Below are 10,809 nucleotides of genomic sequence, written 5' to 3' on the forward strand. Positions count from 1 at the left end.
ATACAGTCAATCCTAACCTGGGTTGCCACCCCCCCAAACCCCCCTATCTAAATTTTTACAGACTAGAAACGACAACCATATATTCTGTTTGGTGAGGATTACTTCCTGGTCAGTGTATAGAAATTACAGTCTTATTCTGGTACAAACTTATGAAATATCAACATTATTAATATATATAGAATTTGTATAGCACTCAGAGCATTTCACACACATTGTTTCTGAATTCTTAAAGCAATCTTATAAGGAAATTACCATTGAAGCTTGTGAAGAAGCTGTAACTGGGAGCTTCCCTAAAGAATACATGTTAGGGGTGGGATTCAAAATAGGGTATCCTGAGTCAGTCATTAAATATGTGGGCCGGATACTTCCACACCTGACCCATGGCTTAAAGACCCATGCCAGAATTAATCTTGGAGAAGAAGAGAAGACTTACATTAGTTTCAGTGAGTGGCTTTTTCAAAGTCTAATTCCCATGCAAGGGAGTGAATGGAGTGGGAAGAGGAAGGTGTCACTTCTGGAAAAAGTGGTTGCCTTCTCTAGAAACTGGATATTTTCTTACACTACTTGCAATACATCAGACAAATGTTGGAATAGGAAGTGATGGATCACAGCTTTGGGAAGAAGAGTTAACATATCCCCAATTTCCTTTACATTGCAATTTGCTTTAGAAGACATCTGATTGCTTTGCATGAGTGTCTTCATTTATGTATTGAGGTTAGGTGTGTAATTATCCATGTTGGTGAGTCTTTGTGGCAGACCATATGATGAATAGATGTCAGAATGGGTGTCTGCATATATCATACATGGGAAAGTATTAGCATAGGTATGTGTGAATGTATGTGAATGAGAAAGAGAATGGCATGATCCTCCCCCATACTCTTAATCTTTGATTTCAAAAGATCTCAATGTCAATGCTGCTAACATCGGATATTTTTGCTTTGACAACAGATGGAAATGCAGCCATTTTCCTCTATTGCTTTTAGAGTTAGTTGATGCTGGGAGGAAGAATGTGGATGAGAGTCCAGCTAGTGCTAACAATAATAACTCAGCCGTGGGAACCCAAGGTCCTTGGGCCCAGAGTGAATAGAGTTTTGGAGAGCTGGGGAGAAAGCCTGTGCTTCAAGCTAATTGGGGAATGTGATTTATGATTGTTTATTGGAGGAGGGAATTGTGCTTTGTTACTTTGTACCTAGGGGAGGGGAATTTAGTTTTTGGTTTCAACTATATAGTGCCGATACTTTGTTTCTCGAATAAAAGATCCTTTCAGGTAAACAATGCCTCTAAGCTCTTTGAAGAGTTTCATCTGTTGGAACCATGACACTCAACAGACCTTAAAAGCTACTTTAAAAAAGAGTGTGGTTTCTTATTATTTCTGTTTGTGCTATTCCATGTGGTATATATGCACCTAGCTAAAGAGGGGAAATAGTATTAAAACAATAGGGACAAAAACAAAGCATACTGTGGTACCTTAACTACTGGTAATAAATATAATGCATGAGACAGCCCAGAGTCTTAGGAAAGAAAGAACAAAAAAACTTTAAACACCATCTTGAAAAGTGTGTGATCTGTTTAGTGTGCCTTGTAAATTTAAACCATGTGGTTCCACCCAAAATTACAGTGTTGAAAATAAAACCATAAGTCATGAAGCCATGCAGAGGGAAATGCATGACTTCTGTTTTCAGAGAGCATGTGTGCAGGAAGATTGAGAAGGTTCTTTTTAGAAGTTATAAACAAAAGGCAGCTTTTCCACTTAAATTGTGCTAGAAGTTCTGGAATCCACATGACATCAAAGCAGCAACACTAATGAATTTCTTAGCATTCTTTGACTCTAGGAACATATTCCATCTGAGTAAACAATGATATAATAGGCTGCTGTTGCAAGGAATCAAAGTGATTAAAAAATCAGAATGCCTTTTTAAAAAAACAAATTGGGAAAATTCTTCAACATTATCTGTCCTGTTATGTTGTTTGAAGTTGTAATGAAAAGGTCATTTTTAATGTTAAATCCTCAAACATAGAGGTAATAATCATAATTTCATCTGAATTAAATTGAATTAAACTCTGAAGTTCATTTCATATTCCAAATAGTGAACCTGAAGTGAGTGAAGGAGCAAGGATGATCCACTTCAAGTCTATGTTTTGTATTTTCCATGAATCATTAGAATCTGCTGACCAGATGGCAATAAGCCCAGAAGTGTGAATCATCTTAAGATGCACAGATGAGGGCAGCCCAGTGGTAGGATTCAGCCAGTTCACACCACTTCTGCAGAACCTGTAGCTAATTTTTTGTTGCCCAGGCCCAGAATGGACTTCCAGAAGCGATATCCACACAGAGAACCGTTTGTTTACATATTTGAATCCCACCAGCCTCTTCTGCAGCAAGAAAGTTTTGGATAATTCTGCACAGAGAATACTTGAAAGCTCAAATCATGTGGGGTATAATAATTATGCCTTCTCCAGTATAGACACCTAGGTAGGTGGCTCATTTGGAACAGTGAATCCTCAAAGAGGTAGTAGATAATATCCTCAGTGGAGCAGAAATTCAGGCTCTTTAACAGTCTTCCACTTCACAATATCATATCTCTCACAATATGCTATTTGGGAATGGGTAATGGGTTGTGCACCCTTTGAAAATGACTCAAGAAGTTTGGACATCCCACAAGCATTATTCATTAAAGCTCTTTTTTTCAGGCTTCTTTCTGTGTACATCCAAAAAGATGAAGTTGCTTTAAAGAGTCCATATATTAAAGGTGGGGTTTTGTTATTGTTGTTGTTTGAACATCTTCAGCTGTCGGTGACTCAAACGGCTTACACTGTACAGCAGTTATTTTGGTATTTGTGGAGTCCATGGAAAGGAGTAAGGATTGTGAGTTTTCAATTAAAATTATATCTAGATTTTATGGATTTACATGTGCTATGTTTTCTGTATAACTTACAAATAGTGTCAGGAAAACATTATGTTTATACAAACTATTTGTTCTTCCTGGGAATTTTTTAAGGCAAAGATATCATCTGATTATCCAACATCTTCCAAACTATGACTGTTTAAGAAAATCAGAGTATTATTACATTTAAGGATTCTAATTATGACTTCAAAGATACCTTAATTCTAAACAAAGCTTCTGATTTTATTTCCATAAAATTGAAATATTGCTATCAAAGTCCACATTTTATACGACCAATTGTACACTAACATCTCAATATATTTTCCTCTTTGGAATTGGGATATTGCATCCATTAATTGGTGTAGTAGTCAGAAAAGCATTTATTAGTTATCAAATCACTTTTCTGAGACCTCAGGTGGAAAATTGAGACCTGGAAAGGAAAAATACAGTTGAAAAGGACTTTATCACAGGAGAATATATTTTATTTTTGTTGCACAAAAATCTTTGCTTCAATATAATGCATTACATAAGGCAGGATCAATATATTTCACTTTGGTTCCTAAGTACTTTGAAATAAATTAGATTGTAGGAGAAAAAACAAAGGACAAATTAACATAACTTTCAACATTGCTTAAATTTTCATGAACCTGGACCTTGCAATGTTGTGATGAGCTCCCTGGAGTCTGTGCTAATATGTGTCAATAATTAAAGGTTACATTTTCATTTTATGTTTGCTACCTCTCTATATAAGTTCATGTGTGTATGTGTCTCTGTGTATTTATTTTCTTAATTATTAATGAAAACTTTTAAATGGTCCTATTAATTTGTTTTTTCCCCTCCATTCCTTGGTGCTAATTTTCTAATGCTTGAATATTTAAAAGTAACATTTTCAAGTATTTTTGCTCTCTCCTATTCCCCTCCCAACTTTTAATTAGTGTAGATTATTCAGAAGGAATGGCAATTTAAACCCTGAAGCATACAGCTCTTGGGGATATTTCCAGTATCATTCTCTGAAGTATCTTAAGGATTAAAAAATATCTTATAATTCAGTATATGAAATAATTTTGCAGTTTACTTTGCTAGGAGGCAGTCTGGTTCCTTTGGCTCCCAGTAGAACCCAAAGCAGGATAAAAACCAGCAGGGGGTAAAAAAAAAAATCAGCTCACTTTTCAAAATACGCAAGGAAGCCAGGTTCTTTTCCTTTTCTTTGGCTTTACGGTGAAAACTGTCAGAAACTATTTCCTCTTAGCGGCATTTCTTGGAATAATCGTGCATCACAGCTATATCATATAGTGAAATGGTCAGTGCAGGAAGTGTAAAAATCAAGAAGCAGCTTCTGAACAATTCCCCATCCTATGATGTGTGGAACATTTATTGTTTAAAAAAAATCCAGAACCTTTGGGCACAGATACATAAACCTCCCCTTACTACCATCCTAGTAAATAAATCAGTGGCTTTTCCCCAAAGTTCAGGCCCTTATTTGTATCATCTTCCCTCCAATTATGTGAGTTTTTAGGATGTTTTCTTAGGATAAAAACAGATGGGGATGAGAGAATGCTAATCCAAAGAACTCACTGTAATAAATATAATAATAAATATAAAGTAAGTAGATTAATAATTCCCAATGGTTTTCTTGCAAACTTTTAAGTGTTGGGAGAGTTGATTATTTATGAAAGGGGTATGGATATTTGTCTGTAATAATAGAATCCTTATTCCTTAAGTGAGAATTGCGTCAAAGTCAAAGTCTATTGCTTATTTGAATGTAATATTATTCCGAGAAGTGAGGTATAAAAATGGAAAACATGCTATATTAGAGAATTTGGGGTGGGGGGTTTTCATTTGAACTGAAATGCAGTTAAGAATTTAGTATCAAAAATAAAATTAATACAGCTTTCTGACCTATTGGATAGCTAATATGTAGTGATTTACTCCTGTGTGTGTGTGTGTGTGTGTGTGTGTGTGTGTAATATCTGACCAGCACTTTTCCAGATCAGTGCATCTGCTGTTTTTCCCTGTCCTACTTAAACCATAAGGACCAACACCTATTTTACTTTTTTGCTGCCAGAAGTTATTTTATGGCTTTCTCTTCTTTTTAATAAATATCTATATGTTTAATGTTTTTGTCACAATATGCCTGTATAAGTACATGATGGATAAGTTTTTTTTGTTATCAGTGACTTTTGACCTTTTGCTGATAATATATATAATTAAATTATTATGTCATTATTCATCTCTGCTCCATACATGCTTCTGCTGTTTTGACCTGAAATTAAGGTTTGTTACCAAGTAATAATGCATTCAACGTAGCATGAAAGATGGGGTTGGAACTGAGAAATTTATTATTCATTAATTCATTAGCTCTGCAGGCACTTTGGACTTTGGACTTCAAAGGCTGAAAGTACAAGCTGGTTTGAGACACATCTAAAAACTTCACTTGTCTTAGAAACACCAGAAGCCCATGAATACAGAGGTCCCCAACCTTTTGGACACCAGGGACCGGTTAGGTGAAGAGAGGTTTTTCTGCGGACTGGAGGGGGTATGGTTTTGTGTGCTGCCTGCATCCCACAGATGGGGTTTTGCTTGTTTGTGTGAACCAGTTGCTGGCATGCCGCGGCCCAGTACTGGTCTCCAGACCAGGGGTTGGGGACCCCTGCGTTAATACTTGCTAGTATTGTATGATATAGCAAATAGGTATGAATCAACAATCTGGAAACTGCATTCTGCATTCTGCACAGCTTGAAGTTTCCAGAATTTTATTTTGCAGATACATATCCCTCCAAGATGTGTTACTTTTTATTATTTCTCCCTTTCTTAGACTGTTAGCCAACCTTTCCATTTCTGGTGTTTCAATATACATTACCAATGTACATTCAATGTACAACCTAAGAGGTGTTTACCAGTTTTTGCATCCTGAGGTGAGAATCCATAGTCAGGTCCACATTTAAAGCTACAGCTCCACAAAAAAAGAAGCTACCCTGCAGGCAAAGCAGTTGGTTCTCTTCCAAACCCAGCTTTAAGCTCAGTTGAGAGATAGATGATCTTTTCGTGAAAAAAAAAAAAAGTTAAATTCTTCCCCTACTTTATTCTCTTCCCAATTTCCATTCTTTTAAGCTGGGAGAATAATATTCAAAGAGAAGAAAGGGTGGGTGGAGGTAAAGGATTAATGATGGGCTTTGCCTGCTTCTGATAAGAGAAAACAAAATAGGACAGCAGACATGAAACGTCCATTTTGTAGAAAATGGAAGAGAGATAGTAGAGGGGAGGGGGGAAAGGAAAGAGATACTGGAGGGGGAAACAGGAGAAGAATAAAGCAACCAAGGGGGCAGAAGGAACTGAAGGGGAAATCTTTCATCAGCGGGCCACAGGAGTTTGGAATGCTATATTTCCCTCTCCTTTTCCCTCAGAACAGTGTTGCTGAGAAAAGCCAAAATATCATCCCCAGGGACTGCTCTCAGTTTGGTCATATGCTGTCTGGGACACTTAAAGGAGGTCGAAATAAACAATATCTCTGATGCCTACACAGATTCTGAATCACTCAAGCAGATGTTCCAGTTTAAATACTGTGTCTCATTTGGACCACCAACATATGTAGTAATTTATTAACAGGCTTTGTTGACTCTCTGGACATTTTCTGATTTATTTCTTAGATTTTTTTTTTTTAATCTCACCTTTATTTCCCCACTACCACCACCACCAATTCTCTATATTAGCTGGGCTTTCTGAAACATTTATCAGTTCAAACTGACACTGGTAATCTTCTGAGCCCTGAGTAGAGAACCACTCAGTTATTTTAGTAAATAGACTTAGATTCATATTGTATACCCAATAATTCACCTTTCAATCAGGCCACTTAGTTTTTCCTTGGATCAAAATGGTGACCTCACATCTTCAGAGCATGTTCCCATCTTGCTCCTACTCTTCAGAATTGACCCCTTTTTAAAGGTTCAAAAAGGTCCTTAATATGTTGCTTTTTAATTTCAAATTATAACAGTGTTCATAATGTTTGTTGTGTTGATTTTACATACACACACAATATTGTAATGTTACTGTTTTTATACTTTACTTAGGTATAAATACATACCAAATAATATCATTAGTTCCTAAACTTAATAAATAACTTTAAAATAGAATCTCATGATAGTTTCTGGACCATAACATGTCATGGTCATATTCACTGATATAAAACCATCTCAATTTATAGCGAAAGAAAAAAGGAAGGAAGGAAGGAAGGAAAAGAAAGAGAAAGAAAGAAAGAAAGAAAGAAAGAAAGAAAGAAAGAAAGAAAGAAAGAAAGAAAGAAAGAAAAGAAAGCCATTGGTTTTATTCAAGATGGTGATGAGCTGCATATAGACAGGAGGTTGAATAACAGGCCCTGTGATTCAGCTGTAACAGTCTGGAGCTGAATACGCTTAAAAGTATAGAGATGAGAGTGGATTTTAGAATGAGCCCTTCTATTTTACCACCTCTTACCATATTCAACAACAGAGTATCAGCAGTAAAGTCCTTCAAATTTTTGGATTCTATACTCTCCCAGGACTTGAAATAGACACTTAATATTAGAACCATCATTAAAAAGGCATAACAAAGAATGTTCTTCCTGCGTCAGCTCAGGAAGTTCAGACTGCCCCAAGAGCTGTTGATGCAGTTTTACAGAGGAATTATTGAATCTGTTATTTGTACTTCTATAACTGTCTGGTTTGGTACAGCAAGCAAAGGGAACAGGTACAGATTCCAACAGATAGTTAAGACTGCAGGAAGAACAATTGCAACCAGTCTGCCTGCCATAGACGACCTGTATATTGTGCAGGTCAAAGGGAGGGCTGAGAAGATATCTGCAGACTCTTCACATCCTGGACATAAACTCACTTTGGGATGCCCCTAAAAAAAGGGCATTGCAAGCCAACAACTAGACACAGAGGTAGTTTTTTCTCCTCGGGTCATCACACTGCCAAACACCTAATTCCCACAGTACTGTCTTATGTCTAAGGATATTTACCCATGTAGTAGGGCTGTAGTATTATTATTATTTATCCTTCTTATTATCTTTCTTACATTTCCCCTCTTATTGTTATTATTATTGTGATTATTATTATTATTCTGTTACTTTGCATGTACACTGAGACTACTGCACCGGTCACAAATTCCCTGTGTATATAATCACACTTATTCAAATAAAATATTCAATGCAATTCAATAAATATAAAGTTGTCAGTTTAATATGCAAGATACAGAAAAAGCATGTCTGTTTTGAAAATATGACATGTCCTGTTATTGTTCTTTTATTATTAGTCAGGAAATACAATTTTCCCCCTGTCAATTGTTTACTTGTAATGCATTCTAGAACAAAACTTGAGGGCTTTAAAAAGAAGATACATTATCCTTTCATTGACATAAGACTATTAGGAAGATGTTTCCAATAATTAAATTGGATAATGACTAATTTAAGGTAATAAATGCTGGTCTTTTATGGCTGAATTCAAGTTGTTATTCAGAAACTGCCAAAATGGGGGTAGAAGCTTCTTGGTCTATGAACAGGCCAAATAAGGAATAAAGTAGTTGAATATTACAACTTGAATATTAATTTGAGTAGCAACTTGAATATTAACCAGAGTTACAGCAATATCAACAATATTGTAGGGAAAACATACTGAGTGTTCAAAGCTAATTCATACTGAGTGTTCAAAGCTAATTCTTTTTCATTTCTCCTGCTCCTATTTGCTGTCCCTAAGTTGTCATTCTTACAAACTTTTATTACATGTTGGTAGAAGAGACAGAATATTTCTCGAAGTTATATTTAATTTTTTTATTTTTAACAAGTTATCATACAGAAATGTCTCAGTCTACTAAGCAAAATTTTAGCTTAAAGCTTTAGCATAAATCTCTTTACTATAATCTTAAAGCAATAAGCCTTAAAGGAATTTTAAAAAACTGCAGTGCTTTTATAGCTGAATCAAAATTTCCTATTCAGAGAAGTGAGTGTGTGACATCTTTGTGATTTTGTTAAGAAGCTGCAAATAGGGCAAAATAAGGATAAAATTAACTAGCAGTGGCAATCCTGCTCCTGCTGTTGAAGTGATATTACCTTTACTCACAAAATACCACTGCAGAAAGAATTATCAACTTTGAATTTGAATCCCTCACCACAATCATTGAGATGTGTGATTAGGTCCAAAACTCTATCAAAATGAGAGTAGTGCTTTCTGCTCTCAGTTTATCATTTTGATACCAAAAAAAACCATTGCTCAATGCTCACAGAATGGCAGCAACAGCTGCAAAACAGATAAATGAGCAGAGAAGATTTCAGCAAATGCTAGTTTTATTTCTAACAATTTGGCAGTTGACTCTTGGCTTTTTAGGGTCCTGGCTTGGAATGTGGTTGCAAAGCACCTGCTGAATATTCACAGGATGTAATCTGGGGTGGTCATTCACATAGAATACAAGAGACATTTTTACACGAAGTGCAAGTTATTATTTTTATTCAATAAATTTATATAATGCTTCCTCTTTAGTCACATCATAAAACAGTTTACAAGTTTAAAAAATGACTGGAGTTCAGTAATAAAATTAAGTGCAAAGATTTGCTAAGAGCAGCCATAGCTTGACACTGGAACCATTATTCAGACTGATACACACTCAGTAGTGGGCTGGGCTGAGCTCCCCTTTCTTTGGAGGTGTTCAAGCAGAGGATGGACAGCAGTCTGTTAGGTTGCTATTTGACATTGAACTAGGAGACAAAATCTGTTAAGATTTGTATGTCTGTGGAGATTCTGAGTCATCCAGGTCATAGTTGTCTCAAAAGTGCTTTTTCAAAAGGCAACTGGACTGTTTTTTCATTGAGGAAGAAGAAGAAATTTAGTTTCTCGTCCAAGAAATTCTATCAGTTGTGATGGGGGGAGGGAGGGAGGATGGGTTCTGACCAGATGATGGGAAAACTTCAAGTTCCAGAACTCTCAACAACAGCCATGAAGACAAGGGAGCTCTGGAACTTGGAAGTTACAAGATTGGGAATCACTGATGTAGAAGAGGAACTGCAGCTCATGTGTAGTTTTTTAAAAGAGTATACATTTTACTGTACTGCAGAAATTCCATTTATTGATCTTTGTATGAAATAACATTGAGGTTTGGAAGGAACAAAACAATACGTCTTTGCGTACTTTGAAAATGTTTCAGAAATGCTTCAAAATGTGTGCAACACATTTTTTTAATGAATTGACTCAATTGATTTGAATTGATTAAACTGTTGTGTCTTTTTTTGAGGCTTGCACAAAAGTAGGAAATAATCCTTATGTATCTTTGTGTTGGTATTTATAACTTAGCTACTTCACTTTACATTTTTCCTTTGCATTTAAAAACAGTTTACCTGTGAAATCAAACAATAAATGGGCAACACCGCCATGTTCTAATTTAGGTATTTGGAATTGATTGTTGCAAAAATCATTCCTTTGATCCAGCAGCACAGTTTTTGTCTGTAGTTCTTGTGGCTGTATCATGAAATGTCACTTTCTTAATTAATTGTTATACTGCTGCAGACTTGCAGTTTTAAAATGTTTTATTAAAAAAGGAACAGAAAGCAACCTTTAGATCATCAAAATGTATTCTTGTATTGCCAATTCAAATTGCACATAGTGTTAATTTTCCAATGTGCCATTGTTTCGGTGATATAGTAGTAAAGCTATGAATTTTTCAGAGGTATGATTCCAAAATACTGAAAAGCAACCTGTCATACATTTATTTATTATTTAACATATTTAAGAAGCGCACAGAACCATGATTTTATGCCTTTATGGAAGGCCAAGAGAGTGGGGGGCATCTCACCTCCAGGGGCAGCGTTTCCACATGGCAGGACCAACAGCAGAGAAGGCTCTCTTCCTGGACCCGGCCAATCAGAATTATTTTGCTAATAGGATCCGCAACATACCTTCCC

Source organism: Crotalus tigris, unplaced genomic scaffold, assembly GCF_016545835.1.
Source record: "Crotalus tigris isolate CLP2741 ecotype Arizona unplaced genomic scaffold, ASM1654583v1 scf7180000019363.1367679, whole genome shotgun sequence".
NCBI lineage: Eukaryota > Metazoa > Chordata > Lepidosauria > Squamata > Viperidae > Crotalus > Crotalus tigris.